The sequence below is a fragment of the Mytilus edulis genome, chromosome 2 (genome assembly GCF_963676685.1).
Source record: "Mytilus edulis chromosome 2, xbMytEdul2.2, whole genome shotgun sequence".
Taxonomy (NCBI): Eukaryota; Metazoa; Mollusca; class Bivalvia; order Mytilida; family Mytilidae; genus Mytilus; species Mytilus edulis.
This window is the reverse complement of record NC_092345.1, coordinates 1,467,925-1,483,019: the sequence shown is the minus strand read 5'-3', so window position 1 is coordinate 1,483,019 and position 15,095 is coordinate 1,467,925. Positions and strand designations below refer to the sequence as shown.

The 15,095-nt window shown below is 32.0% G+C and overlaps 1 long non-coding RNA gene across 2 annotated transcripts; it reads right to left on the bottom strand.

Moving 5' to 3' along the window:
- Positions 1-2,451: 2,451 nt before the first annotated feature.
- On the bottom strand, positions 2,452-14,696 carry LOC139510450 (uncharacterized). 2 transcript variants are annotated; one of them, XR_011661878.1, is made up of 4 exons: positions 14,473-14,696; positions 12,398-12,481; positions 6,065-6,316; positions 2,452-2,577 (listed from the first exon to the last, which is right to left on the bottom strand). It is a non-coding gene; the product is annotated as an uncharacterized lncRNA (long non-coding RNA). The 2 variants fall into 2 exon arrangements; XR_011661879.1 differs by lacking the exon at positions 6,065-6,316.
- Positions 14,697-15,095: the final 399 nt, after the last annotated feature.

The following is a 15,095-nucleotide window of genomic DNA, read 5'->3' as shown; positions in this document are numbered from 1 at the left end:
TATATTTATGATAATTCTCTTGGGAACTATTTACTATTAAAAATTTCCTTTGTAACAACATTTTGTCAATAAACCGATTCTTTTAATATTAAATGAAACAAAAATTAATTTGGGTAAAAGGTAGAAAATAGATTCTGTGGAAATTAATGAAATAGAAAAATACATTATTATCATAATTCTTTGATGTTTTTCTATAGATTTATTTGATCTTCAAATCATGACAAAAGTTATTAAGTACAAAGGGGTCAAAATGCTAATATTTTTTTTTTATATTTTATGTTGTGGAAGTTTTTAAACAAAGAATTATCCCACATGTTGAATAAATTAATTGAAAAGCAATCACTAATGGCTATTCAATTTTTTAAAGAATCATCAAAAAAGTTTACGATTTTTTTTTCAACATTGTACTATACTTTTCCGTTTTTAACATGTGCTGGCTGCATTAAGACTATACTAATCTGAAGATAGAAAAAAATAAATGTACAAGGCAATTTCTAAATAAACTGGCATTTTAAGTCCTACAGCATTATTTTTATGCTAAATTTCAAGAATTCACAATTCAATTTTGTTTTTCAATGTTCAAAAGTAGTAGTAATGAATGCAGGCAAAATTTTCTTAATTTACAGTGATTAATTTTGTATGTGTGCATGTTTGATAAAATAAAATGTCTCAATGTTTTGAATAATGGTCAAATGAGCCAAAATTATATTTAACAAATAATAATTAGTGAACATCTTAGAGAAAAGGAAGTTGCATTTCCTAGCCCCTGTGCTGGGTTATATCAAACTCAACTATCCCTCTGTGACAATCGTGATAATAATTTACAATGGGTCAATTTTCCATTTATCCCGCCGTTATCTTTCCTCTTTGACCATTTGGGTGGAAGTGATAGCAACCATTTGAATATTAATCCACGATAAATTAAGACATCTGAATGGTTAATTTGGTCTGTAATTCTCTATTTCTTCCGAGCAGCATGCTTAGGGGGCATAAAGCACATTATCTTAACAATAGACAAAATACTCCTTCACAAAAATTACGACAGATGGCAAATTTATTTATTGGTCAATTAGAATGTTCTACTTAAAGTATCATCCAATCAATGAGTTTATAAATTGATTAATTAGTCACGCCTCAATGACTGCCTCATTGTAATTCGGGATAATAAGTGCATTCAGTAGCATGGGATACATAACCCTGAGCACATAACAGCGGTAAACCTTTAAAGAATTCAAAATCTATTTAATGACATTTAAAATGATGAAAACAGTCACTTTGTTCAGCTATTCCAGAAATATCAAAGTGCGGTTTTAATTCTGAGCATTTTACCATGTAACGGAAAAAGAAACCAACTAGAGATTTAGTTCAAACAAATTTACATCATCAAAGCGCTTGGGACTTTTCAAATAGGAATAATAAGATGTTCTCTCTTTAGTACATCACTACCTCAAGCTAGATCTAACAACTTCAATCAAACTTATAAAACTGATTTTCAATATCGTTTATTGTAATTTGTTACAATTTGTATAGGTTAAAGAACTTTCAAGATAATCATTAAAATACACTTGAAATGGTTGTGAATGTTAATTCATTTTCAATATTTACATAATGTTAAACTGTTTTATTACCCTTAATAGTTTGGTGTTATCAATTAAGTCTAAACATCTGTATAATTCCATGTGGATTTTACAAACACTTTTTTCTTCATTTTTTTTTTAGTTATCTTCAAATAATATTACATTTATATAATCTTTTATTTCAATTATCAGACATTTGTCTCAAATGACTTATGACAAATGTTTTGACAAGGCAAAGAGAATATTACTATATTAACTTGTACACATACACAAAATTGACAGACTTGCATACTTTCACATTTTCAATCTAGAAATGAGAATTGTTCGGAAGTTTTTATGCAGCCCTAGTTTTTTTTCTTAATACAGATTATCTGTTTATGAATTAATTAATAAGAAATAAAAAGAACAAAATAGACTTTAATTGAACCTATCAAATATGTATCAATTGTAAACGGTCATGTGATTTATTGAAAACAATCATGTGATTTCCCAGCGGACTTTAAACTGTCAAAGTATCACAAAGGTGAAAATTATTGTCATGTATAGAACAATAGAATTTCATATTTCACAGTTCTATTAGCACAATCACTCTGCAAATAAAAATCTTTAATAATAGAAATTACTACAATTTGTTTCTTATAAATTAACGATGATTTATTATCAATAAATAAATTAAAAATTATAAAATAGATCTATCATTTTATTTTCAATAGTATTTTGACAGATTCCCTGCTTAATTGTTATATTTCTAACTCAGACCAATGTCCAAGAGTTTTGGTCATCAATCAACAAGACAAGAAAATGGACTATGACAGAATTCTCTCCATATGGTCAAGTATTTCATCCAAAAATAAGTGTAAAAACAATACAAACCCTTTCATGATGTTGATTGGATAATTAATGAACCAATAAACAAGAACATCTTCATTCTGTTCATGACCTTATGTCTTTTTTGGCTGACATTTTCTTCCATCAAGCGACCTTTTATTCTTTCTATGACCTTTGATAATAAAAAATAATCTATTGAAATTATTTACTAATTCAGTGGCATATTTAAACAGGAGTGAAAAGAAGAATGTTAGATGATAATAGATGTCAAACAAACTAATTCTGGGAATATTTCTCGAATCCAGGGACCAACAAATTAGTCCCAGTTGAAATATGAGAAATAACTTGAATGACATTTCACAACACATTAGAAGAACATTTATGATTCACTTTAAAAATGTAAAGCAAATATCATTAAAGATGTGAAGTAAAATCCTACAGTAAATTCAACACCAAAATCTTAACAGATTTTTTTAGATTTGAGCAGTTGGCACCTTAACATTAAAACCATTTCACTGTCTCTATGTTTTGAAAGTAATATGATATTTCAAGTGTTATATCAATCAGCTTACAACAAATAAATCCAATCATAGCACATATCTTAAAAGGAAATGTCGACTAGAAAATCAAGACACAAAATTTTACAAAAGGCTATAGCAATAATTTTATTACATTGACTGTTTATAGCATTAACTGAAACAACCAAATGTTGTGTGAATTCTTTCTATAATTTCCTACAATTTTTCACACCAAATGTGTAGCTATCAATATAATTATTATGCTGGTTTACTACAGAACAAAAAAAAAAGAAAAGAAAATAACACTATCAAATCTGAAATTTTTACAAGTTTGTGTAACTTAACCATGACAATGCAGCAAAATAAAACAATTAGAAACAGATTTATTGATTTTCAAATGACCAGTGTCAAATACAGATAAAAAAAATACACTCTTCTGCCTTCTGCTGGATTTATCTGATTTAAGACGACGGTTCAAAAATATCGTCAGACACATTTCTTAGGAAAAAAATTGTGAGAGAGGATCATCCATCTTTATAAGCTGGCCAGACAAGATAAAGAGAGCAATGTACCTTTATAAGTCCAATGGTAGACAAAGTATAAGTTTGGTTAGAACAAAACATGATTAATGGATCATTAGTCTTTTCTGATGTTTGATTGTGACGAAAAATAATCAAATCAGTGGCAAATCTAGAACTTTTCATAAGGGCTGACCTAAGGGGGCCCCGCAGATTGACCTAAGGGGGGGGGGGGCCCGCAGACTGACCTAAGGGAACCCGATCCAGTCATGCTTCAGTGTTTCCTTATAATAATCAACCCAAATTTTTCCCACGAAAGGGGCCCCCTCCCTGGAATTCAGTCTTAAAATTGGTTTGTTGGAAACAAAGAACTCACTTTGATGTGCTTTGACTGGCAGTGGCATCGATAGGAAAATTGAAGTTTTGATTAACAAGAGGCAGAAACCAAACAACATATGGTAACATGATTTTCGTCAGCAATGGACCTGGAAAATGATTTATAGACAACACAAAACCACACACTTTCGACAAATAGACAAAAGTTGAAGTATATTCACAAGAGTTTATCGTTAGTTTTCATCACCTGATATTTCTGTAAATAGCTCTTGGTAAAATTTGAAATAGAATCAGCTTTCTGCAAGTAAACTGATTAAGATTAGAGAGCTTTGTGATGTAACTTTTTGTAAGTTTTGGTTTTTCAGCATGAAAGTACAAGAAAAATGAATTTCCTTTGATCTTTACAAGATATTGCATAAGCTTTATATACAAAAGCCAATTACTGATTTAATGAACAGATATTTGTATTTTTTTTATTGGTCTGTCTCATTGTGCAATGTCTCATTTAATTCATAGGCATTTAGGAAGAATACGTTTTTAAGTTCCAATCCACTGAGAATGTATATACATGTACTATACTGTAGATTCTTAATGATAAACGAAAAAGGTGACAAGAGTGGAATCCACAGATTACTATCAAAATCCTCAGAATATCATTAGAATCAACAAATTACCATCAGAATTTAGGATCTAGGCATTTTCTAACTTATAGATTTTATAGATGAAAGTTGCACAAGACCATATTTTTCATTGCATTAGAACAAAGAACTTTACTGCTGTATACCCAAGATTTATTGTCACAGCTTTCAAACTTGAAATTTGGCTTGTACAAGTTCCAAAAAAAAACCGACAGTTGACTCACAATTTACCCTTTTCTAATATGACTCAAATACAATACGATTTTGATGCAATTTAAGAAAAATCCTCAAACTGTTAATATAAAAATGGTCTTTCATACTTGTACTTCTTCGACTAAAACTAAATGAAGTTAGGAAATTATATGGTTTCCAGTCTAAACATTGAAATCAAGAAAAATCATCACTTTATCAGATGAAACCTTTCATCCTTATAAACTAATTTTATTAGGTCTAAAAGTTTTCTTTCTAACATCTTATTTCACCCTGAGGGAAAGAAAACTTGTAAGATGCCTAACTAGATCTAATTATAGAAATCTGTTTTCTTCATAACCATGGATACCAAATATTAGACAATGATTAAGAACTGAGTCAACAATAGCCCTCGGTGTTGACTGCTTTGAAGAAATATGTCATTTGATGCTGTAATGATGAGATCTTGTATTAAGAAATATTATTAATCACGATGGCACACAAAGAGAAATTTGTTAGACATTTTGAAATTGCTCTAAGGATTCAATAAATTTCTTCTTTCAATTATAACACATTAATGCATTATAATCAAAGTCAGACCAATTTCAAGTTTTTAGAAGACAGAATTATCAGATTGCATAACACTTAAATTCTTGTCCAAATATTGATGTTGAATTATAAAAGGGGGATAAAGGGTTGGTTCTGTTTATGGTAACAAACATAGGGAAAAAACTTTAAAAATAACCAGCGAGTCAAAAGGTCTTGTTTTAATTGCTGTTGCTCATCTTCAAAGTTTCTTTTGGACTATTTTTCAGTTAATGAATCTTGAATTCCATACAATTCAATGTTTGGCTTTTATAACAGAACAAACGTTTTTAAAGTAAAGTTAAAGTTTGATAGGAGAATTATGTCCCCTTGAATTCCTCTTATTAATTTTTGATATTATTTTCTTAATTTTTTTTACATTTATAAAATGGTTTTCAAACAATGAGCCAATAGACAACTTTCGAGTTCGATGCATTTCCGTCAAAAACTCTGGTTTTAGTGAACATCATTCGTGCGTTTACGGGCATCGTCACTTCTATTCCAATGTTGAGCGAGTGGTTGGAAAATTATAATGCTATAATGCACGATTTATTTGGCAAACTAAATTCTCAAATCTTCACGTACCTACGAAACAAAAGTTATTTCTAGTTTACCCTGCACAATGACGATCACTTAGACACTTGATGAAGGTTGATAGTGCTGGGATACAGGCGACCCCCTCTATCTGGTAAATGACGTCGCGCTTAATAGTCGAATTTTTTTCTGGTGACTACAAAGTGGTCTATTACTTTCAAGTGAACTCAGTTCCTGCAACGCGTATAACATAGACATATCCAAATTTTCAGATAAAAACGCACTAGTACTGTGAACTTTATAGATCTATATATAAATTAAATAATTTTTCATAAGACTACCATATTTTGATGAATCCAATCCTCCACGCCACTGATTGTCAGATTGTATATTTACATGTCTGTCTGTCTATCAATCTTTCCATTACTTTAACATCAATTCTTGAAACAAACTCATTTCTATTGTTTTCTTTACCCATCATACATTTGGTTTATATCTGTATATGTCGATACTGTAAGTAATGGATGGCTTCCTCGAACATGTTCTCTGACATATTATGTTTACCATAGATTTACAATACGTCTTCTAAATGTCTATAATATAATACATTACAAATTGGATTTAACTTGTAAGTTCAGCGATTGATGAAAAAGTTTGTATATAGATCAATTTCATTTTGGTCTGTTGGTTCGAACTGAAACACGAGATGTTCTAAGTCTGAATTGTCCTCAATAGAATGAAATTATATAACACAAATCAGAACACAGCCTGAATTATTTGTCCTTCATGCATTTTCTTAAGTTGTAAAATATTTATACATTATTTTCCTTTTACAAGAGATTAATAAATATATCAAGGAGTCAACAGCACCAATTAATGCACTAGACAGGAAATATAATAAAAAGAAGATGTGGTATGGTTCTCAATGAGACAACTCTCCATAAGAGACCAAATGACACAGAAATTAACAAATAGGCCACTGTACCACCTTCAACAATGAGTAAAGCCAATACTGCATAGTCAGCTACAAAAGTGAACAATGCAATAATTTAAACTTGCATTTTGAATGAATTAAACAGGATTTTTCTCAATATCCCAAAAATAAAATCATATTTTTGTCTAAAGTGACAAAATTGCTTTAAATAATAAATGCACACAATAATTTCTGAATTTATAGTAAATAAAATTTAATAACAGAAATCTGAACACAGCCCTCATTATTTTTCCATCCTGTATATATATTTTCTCAAATTGTAAAATGTCTAATACATGAATTTCTTATGATCAGGACGGTTACAGCTAACTGCACTAATGTACAAGATAGGTAGTCTGCAGAAGACTAACCATGAAAGAGCTGAACACCAGGGTCTGTTGGGAGTCTACAGAAGACTAACAATGAAAGAGCTGAACACCAGGGTCTGTTGGGAGTCTGCAGAAGACTAACAATGAAAGAGCTGAACACCAGGGTCTGTTGGGAGTCTGCAGAAGACTAACAATGAAAGAGCTGAACACCAGGGTCTGTTGGGAGTCTGCAGAAGACTAACAATGAAAGAGCTGAACACCAGGGTCTGCTGGGAGTCTGCAGAAGACTAACAATGAAAGAGCTGAACACCAGGGTCTGTTGGGAGTCTGCAGAAGACTAACAATGAAAGAGCTGAACACCAGGGTCTGCTGGGAGTCTGCAGAAGACTAACAATGAAAGAGCTGAACACCAGGGTCTGTTGGGAGTGTGCAGAAGACTAACAATGAAAGAGCTGAACACCAGGGTCTGTTGGGAGTGTGCAGAAGACTAACAATGAAAGAGCTGAACACCAGGGTCTGTTGGGAGTCTGCAGAAGACTAACAATGAAAGAGTTGAACACCAGGGTCTGCTGGGAGTCTGCAGAAGACTAACAATGAAAGAGCTGAACACCAGGGTCTGTTGGGAGTCTGCAGAAGACTAACAATGAAAGAGCTGAACACCAGGGTCTGTTGGGAGTCTGCAGAAGACTAACAATGAAAGAGCTGAACACCAGGGTCTGCTGGGAGTCTGCAGAAGACTAACAATGAAAGAGCTGAACACCAGGGTCTGTTGGGAGTCTGCAGAAGACTAACAATGAAAGAGCTGAACACCAGGGTCTGTTGGGAGTCTGCAGAAGACTAACAATGAAAGAGCTGAACACCAGGGTCTGTTGGGAGTCTGCAGAAGACTAACAATGAAAGAGCTGAACACCAGGGTCTGTTGGGAGTGTGCTGGTGCTTAACTGCTGGTTTCTTGTGAAATCCAGATGACTATACACTGAAAAAAATACCTAGTAAATATTACTAGTTTGGCTAGTACTTCATTAAAAGTCCCTAGTAGATTATCAAACAACTAATTAGACTAGTATGTTTACTATCGTGGATGCATCGTTTTACCAGGAACCAGCTGTGCAACTGATAACAGGATTTCCCGCCGGACGAGTATCATATTCGCGTGGCCAAGTTCTGTTGTACATGAAGTGATGGCCGCAATCAAACGAATAAAGAACCTGAGTAATGTTTGGCCTGATTCATTGAAAAGCTGTAAGTATTTTAAATAATTTGTGTTTTATTTTATCGTCTTTACTTGTTTACACAAAAAAAGAACCACATCATCTCGCCTTTCACGTAAAATAAAATGTACAGAAGATGGTCTGACAAGATAACCTTGTGACACGTGGAACAAACTTTATCTATTTAAGTTAAGATTTACAAGATGCAGATTTCGTTATTCTAATATTAACATCTTTTCTTCTTTTTTAATACGAAAACTAAATTAATTAATAGGGTATCCTTCTATTTCACCACAGAAAACCGTAACTTAAATCCGAAATGTTTTATGATTATATAATTATGAATTATGAAATTAATATGGCTGCGCCCATGTAGTGAAAAAATATGAACCTGCCAAAACTAACACAGTCAATACATGGTATTTCTTCAATATTTTCACATCAAATATGAAATTGAGAAACATTTGAAAGCACCACAGAATGTACTTGATGACATACATGCACCATGTAGGTGTACACTTGCATCTTGACTCTGAGTGCACAAATGCATTCAAACAAGATATAGCTTTTCTAAAAAGCTAGCCGTCTCTTAGCTTCAGGATGAAAGTAGAAAGTGTTAAAATTCATAAAGGCTAATACAATTTTTCCTAATTTACTAATGTTTTTTTGGGATTATTTACCAACACTGGATTAGAAAGGGTGATGCCTTAACTGTTTTTTTTTTTAATTAAATATGAAAATATTTATAAAAGTATATTTTAAACATGGCTCTGGGATAATTATTGTTTTTGCCAGTATTTTAACTCTCTGTATAGCAGTATAATTGTAGATTTAATATTAATGCATACACATTACACTCGTTAATGTCTAACTTCAAATACTTGTATGCAATTGCATTAAAAATCTATTAAAAAGGACATACATGTAAATGTTCAGTGTGTATCTATATATGTCTGACATGACGACTCACCTATCACACATAAGAAACAAAGTGAAATGAAGTTTTTTAAATACAATGTATTAGTAGAAATTGAAAGTAGAGTTCTAGTTACATGTAATCTATATTAATTAATATTGACAACACTACATGTAGTTTTATTATGGATTTTTGTATAATTTCAGGTTCTGAAAAAAATCACAGGGGATGATAAATTTGGATAAGAAGGATTGACCACCAACATGCTACACTTACTGGAACTTGATAAACCTGCAATTCACAAGAACAAGCAAAAGACTAGTATTACCGTACAAAGTGGTTGAGGGTATGGTCCCAGCTACAATGTATCCAAACCTGACAAATTATTGGTAACAAGCAATCTTTACTAAAAAGGAACATCAAGCCGACACGCTTTGCAGACTTTGAAAATGATAATTTATAAATTTGGTTAAGGCTATTGAAACAACAAACTGTGAAAAGGAGCAATTTAAAAACACATTCTTTGTCAAAGCTGTGATTCATTGAAAGAAGACGTAGTGTGCGCCAAGTCAGTTGAGAGCTTCAAAACAGCTCACCAAGGCCGTCAATAGGAGTCCGCTCTCCCGTCAAGTTCAAGCCAGAATTGGGACCTTCGATGTAACAATGCAGATACATATAGCATGAAAAGTTTTATATAATGAACATTTATATTTATATCTATTGATGTTTCAGTACAAGTATGATTATTTGTTTTTGTTATGATCTATGACATACATGTATAGTATAAACAATTTTGAGAAAGTGTTATCTGTATACATGACAGTTCCGTGAAAATGTTAACCAACTTTTGTGTCAACTTATTCATTCATCTAAAAATTGATACAAGCCAATATTAGAATTCAATAGATTAAGACTATAAAATCAGTTTTGACCTAGGCCTGTTCAAGTTTATTAAGGTCAAAATAAGTTTAAACAAAGTTTCATAATATAAAATATCAATGTACATGTAGGAGCAAACGGTGAAAATGATTTAGATCCTAGTGCAATATGAGATGGGTGACATGTATTTAGATCCTGGTGCTCTAGAGGGGTGACATTGAGTTGGATCTGTTTGCTCAAACTAAAATTTACAGTGCTTTAAAAAATGATAAGTGATCATGCTTTATAAAGTTATAAACTGTTAGGTACAATCTGTATACTTACTTCCTGACAATTTTATTTTTACTTCTAAGTGTTTTAAAATGTAAAATTTGAAGCAGTAAGACATAAAATAACTGATAAGTCTTACTTTGTTCTTTTTTTTAAAATAAATATTTGAGGGAGTGTTTATTCATTTTGGTTTTGCAAGGAGAGCTGATTGATTTAAACAGGGGCCGTGCAATAACTAGATGGGTTATTTTATTAAACTGACGTTTAAAATTTTTTTCATCGAAATAACTTTAGAATTGTAAACTGAATATTCTAAATACATGTATGAAATATTGTTAATATTATTAGGGTACAGCTTATTAATAGTTTTGAAACATGAATTTAATTGGTTACTTTGAAGTAAATTGAGAACATGTTACCTATTTGTTTGTTGTTGGTTGGACACCTTTTTCTATACTTGAAATTAACTACTTTGTATTGTCTACTAAAATGTATTTTACAGTTCTGATGTTATGCATCTTATGTTAATAAAATAGGTATAATTTATCTTTAAAATTATTTTGCTGAACCTGACACACTGACAAATTTAGTTAGGTAACTGTAAAGCTTTCAGGCCTAACATGGCGAAATTTAAGTGAGAATGTGTGAAAGAGAAAACAACAAGAACAAGGAGTGAAAAGAAATAGTTTTGTCTTTATTGACATTGAAGGTTAATTATCACTACAGATGCAACAAATTTTTATCTGCATTCATTGGCAACCAAAGTATACATTGTAAGTCAATTCATATTGAGGATATTGTGACCTATTGCTGATGGTTTTGCTAGTCTTTTCATGTCATTGTTGTATATTTATCTTTCACAATTATTGCTATTGTCATTGTGTTTCCTGAATTGAAAGATCACAAACACATATAACTACCTAGAAGCTTCCTGTTGATTTTACTGAGTGATGGATTTAGGGGCCCTTAGGCCCCTTTCATGGGAAAAATTTAATTGATTATACCATTAAAAATTTAACTATGACTTGAGTGAGCCCCCTTTTATGGCAGTCCCTCTTATTAGAAAAATTGGATTTATCATTTTTAACTTTGTACCAGTACAATAGAGAAATAGTTATAAGAAATTGCACTGCTATGAAACTATGCATACAAATCAAAATAAAAAAAAATCCTTAATCCAGTAACATTGCTACATCTAGGTACGAAAAAGTACCACACGAGGGTGACCTGGTACAAGTACTTATAGCTAGTAAAGTTACTAGCTGAAGGAGGTATTCCTACTAGGAAATGTTTGTAGAGTTACTTGAAGCTAGTAGAATCACTAGTCTTACCATGGATTTGCCACTAGGAGGACCTAGTTATGTTACTAAAAGGTAGTAAAATTACTTATTCAGACTAGTAAAGTCACCAAGCAGTCTAGCAAAATTACTAGGGACTCCTAGTGTAAGTACTAAGTAGCCTAGTAAATTTACTTTGATGGCCTAGTATAGTTACTAAGTAGGCTAGTAAATATACTTCTGGCCTAGTAATCTCATGGACAGTAAGTTTACTAGTTTACCTAGTAGAGATTACTAGGTATTTTTTTCAGTGTAAAGGTCTGTTGTCTCTCTTAAAGTTTTCTTTGAATGTACTGTGTATATATACATTTCTGGTATCAGTCATCCTTATTATTAAAGATATAAACCTAGGAAGGTGTTAACTCTCATTTAAGCTTGACATATTTTAAAGACACCAGACTATTGTTGAAAACTGTATATTGTCCTCTATATTTCTTTGGTTATATTTATTGTTGTATTGATGTCTCATTGATGTAAACCTCTCAAGTCCTTATAAATCAAACATTCCATTCCTGCCTACAATATACATGCAAGACTAGCCACTGGACATTAAGCAAGCAATCAATAAACCCATCCCCTTCCCAAACTCTATACAAGCACATGAAGTAAAGTATATAAAAGGGGGAGGGTGCAAAGTTTATTTCCTAGTTCCTTTCATGGAGATCATACTGTTATTTTGTTTTATTAATTACATGAAAGCGGATAATGTTTCTGAGGATGCACATTAAACATCCTGTGAGTTAATGAAGTGTATTTTACCTGCCGATTTTACCATTAAAATGAAGACGAGCATAAAATCGTCAACAAAACAGTTCCGAGTACTCCTAATGAAGTCAATAAAACCTGAAAGAAAAACATAAATTTATTGCATACACTGCATCATTAAATCAAAGCTAAAATATTAGTCATTCATTACAAAAAATATAAGGTATCATATGACTATCGTAAAAAGAGGCATCAAATAACATCAGACTAAGTTCAACAATTCCTGTATAAAAAGTAAAATAAAGATGGGAAGATAGTACAAAACAAATTCAGATCAGAATTCCAAGGGGTCTTGATGTTTAACTGGGATTCCAGACAAAAAATTAAGTCTTTTGAAGTCCAATTACAAAGGATAAAATTTCTGAACTTTGAAGTTGAAAGGGCCATAGAAACACTAATGTTTAAGCCCGCTGCATTTGTTTGCACCTATCCTAAGTCAGGAATTATTGTTGTATTGATGTCATCTTTAATAATAAGGATGAAATCATCCCTTCGTAAATTTTACGGACGCCATCACGAGTTGGTTGACCGTTATGGAATAACCGTTTCACAAATGATATCAGATATGTTCCTTACGTCGTAACTACAATCCCCTTCCCTTTCATGAATGAGACCTACCGAATAAGACTATTTACCGGATTTGTTATCACATAAGCAATACGACGGGTGCCACATGTGGAGCAGGATCTGCTTACCCTTCTGGAGCAGCACCTGAGATCACCCCTAGTTTTTAGTGGGGTTCGGGTTGTTTATTCTTTAGTTTTCTATGTTGTGTCATGTGTACTATTGTTTGTCTGTTTGTCTTTTTCATTTTTAGCCATGGCTTTGTCAGTTTATTTTAGATTTATGAGTTTGACTGTCCCTTTGGTATCTTTCCTCCCTCTTTCAGGAACCTGATGTTCAGTAATTGTCGTTTGTTTATCCTTTTTTATATAGATTAGAACGTTGGTTTTCCTGTTTGAATGGTTTAAATACAATATAGTTATTTTTTAGGCCCTTTATAACTTACTGTTCAATGTAAGCCTCAGCTTTGTGTTGAAGACAGTACTTTGACATGTAATGGTTTTTCTTTTACAAATTGTGACTTGGATGGAGAGTTGTCTCATTGGCACTCATACCACATCTTCTTATATCTATGAGCATTAACACTACCAATATGCACATCTGTATACAGTAATAGAATTTAACAATTTACCAAGTTTCTTGTAGATACAATCATCCTTGTAGGAAGAGTTATGATGACAAGGATGGTTCTGAAAAGCCTCAATGTATTTAAGTATAAGGGGCATAATTTAACCTTAGCCATGTCAAACAAAGGATGAATAAGTTTGTCCTTACTGAAAGATAGACAAATCTACATAGCAAATTCATATATATCCTTAAAACTTTGTTTGCAGGGGGTATAATACAGAATTTTTAATATGTTGATGTTATTTGATCATAATAATTATTCTCCTTCAAAAGGATATCTATTTAAACAATAATAACACTCATTTGAATCTCTGTCAATTCATATTTCAAAGGTATAATTATAATAGGGAGTTACTAAATCATTTTAAAATTAGAAAAAATATTCGAGTGACAATTATTGAATTTTGATAAAAGAGGAATCATTTAACAAAAAATATTAAACTGGAGATTGAAATGTATCCTGTGAAAAACGGGGATTAATTAACTACCATGAAAAGAAATAACGGATATTGACCGCTACGACTGTTCTCTCCTTCAAAATAGCTTACTAAATAACCTACGACACTTATGATTGAAGTCAAACTGTTTAAATATTGTCGAACAAAGGCCGATATTCTCATGACACTAATAATATAGCAAATGATATTTCATATAACCAGTGGTACAGAAAATTAAATCATTTTGTAAAGTGACGATTTCACAGTCAACGGTAAATGAATACTAAACAATTTCATCACCATTGAAGCATTTTAGATTGGATACTGTTTTATTCTAGGAGAAAATGACCAGATAGATAATTGAATACACAAGAGATTCTGCTTTATTGTATTTGATCAGAAGAAATAATTGATTAAATCTACATAGCATTTTACAATTACCTCCCCTTGAAATTCTGAGATGAGAACACTTTGTAACTGTATCTTTTTTTCAATTATGAGCTATAGCTAACACCTATCTGAAAGAACACAAAAATCAGTTAAGCATTCATTGCACAGTAAATATTATGCACACTAAGCACAGGTCACAGGGAAGGATCCAGCCATTTCAAAAAGCTGGGTTCCAACTATATGTCCTCATTCAAATGCATTGATCGTCCAAAAAAAATGGGGTTCTAACCTCTAGCACCCCCCCTCTGGATACACCACTGGTTCTACACACTCACAGTGCTCTGTTGAATAGTACTGTGGATTCATTTATTTTCATGGGTACCATTTTCGTAGATTAAGGAAAACTTTGTTTTTCTGTATATTAGATTTTGTGGTTTTGCCAATCACTACATACAAAGCCTACATTAATTTTTTATTCGTAGAACATTTGAATTCGTGGTTCACCTGTACCCACGAAAGTTGGTATCCATGAATGAATCCCCAGTAGTCCATATGTGTACAAGAGGTTTGGGAACACCTCTTAAACAATATCACTTTCAATATAAAATTCAAAATGTAGCAAAAACAATCAAACACCATCCATTATTTACTTTTAGAGTATATAAACCCCTATT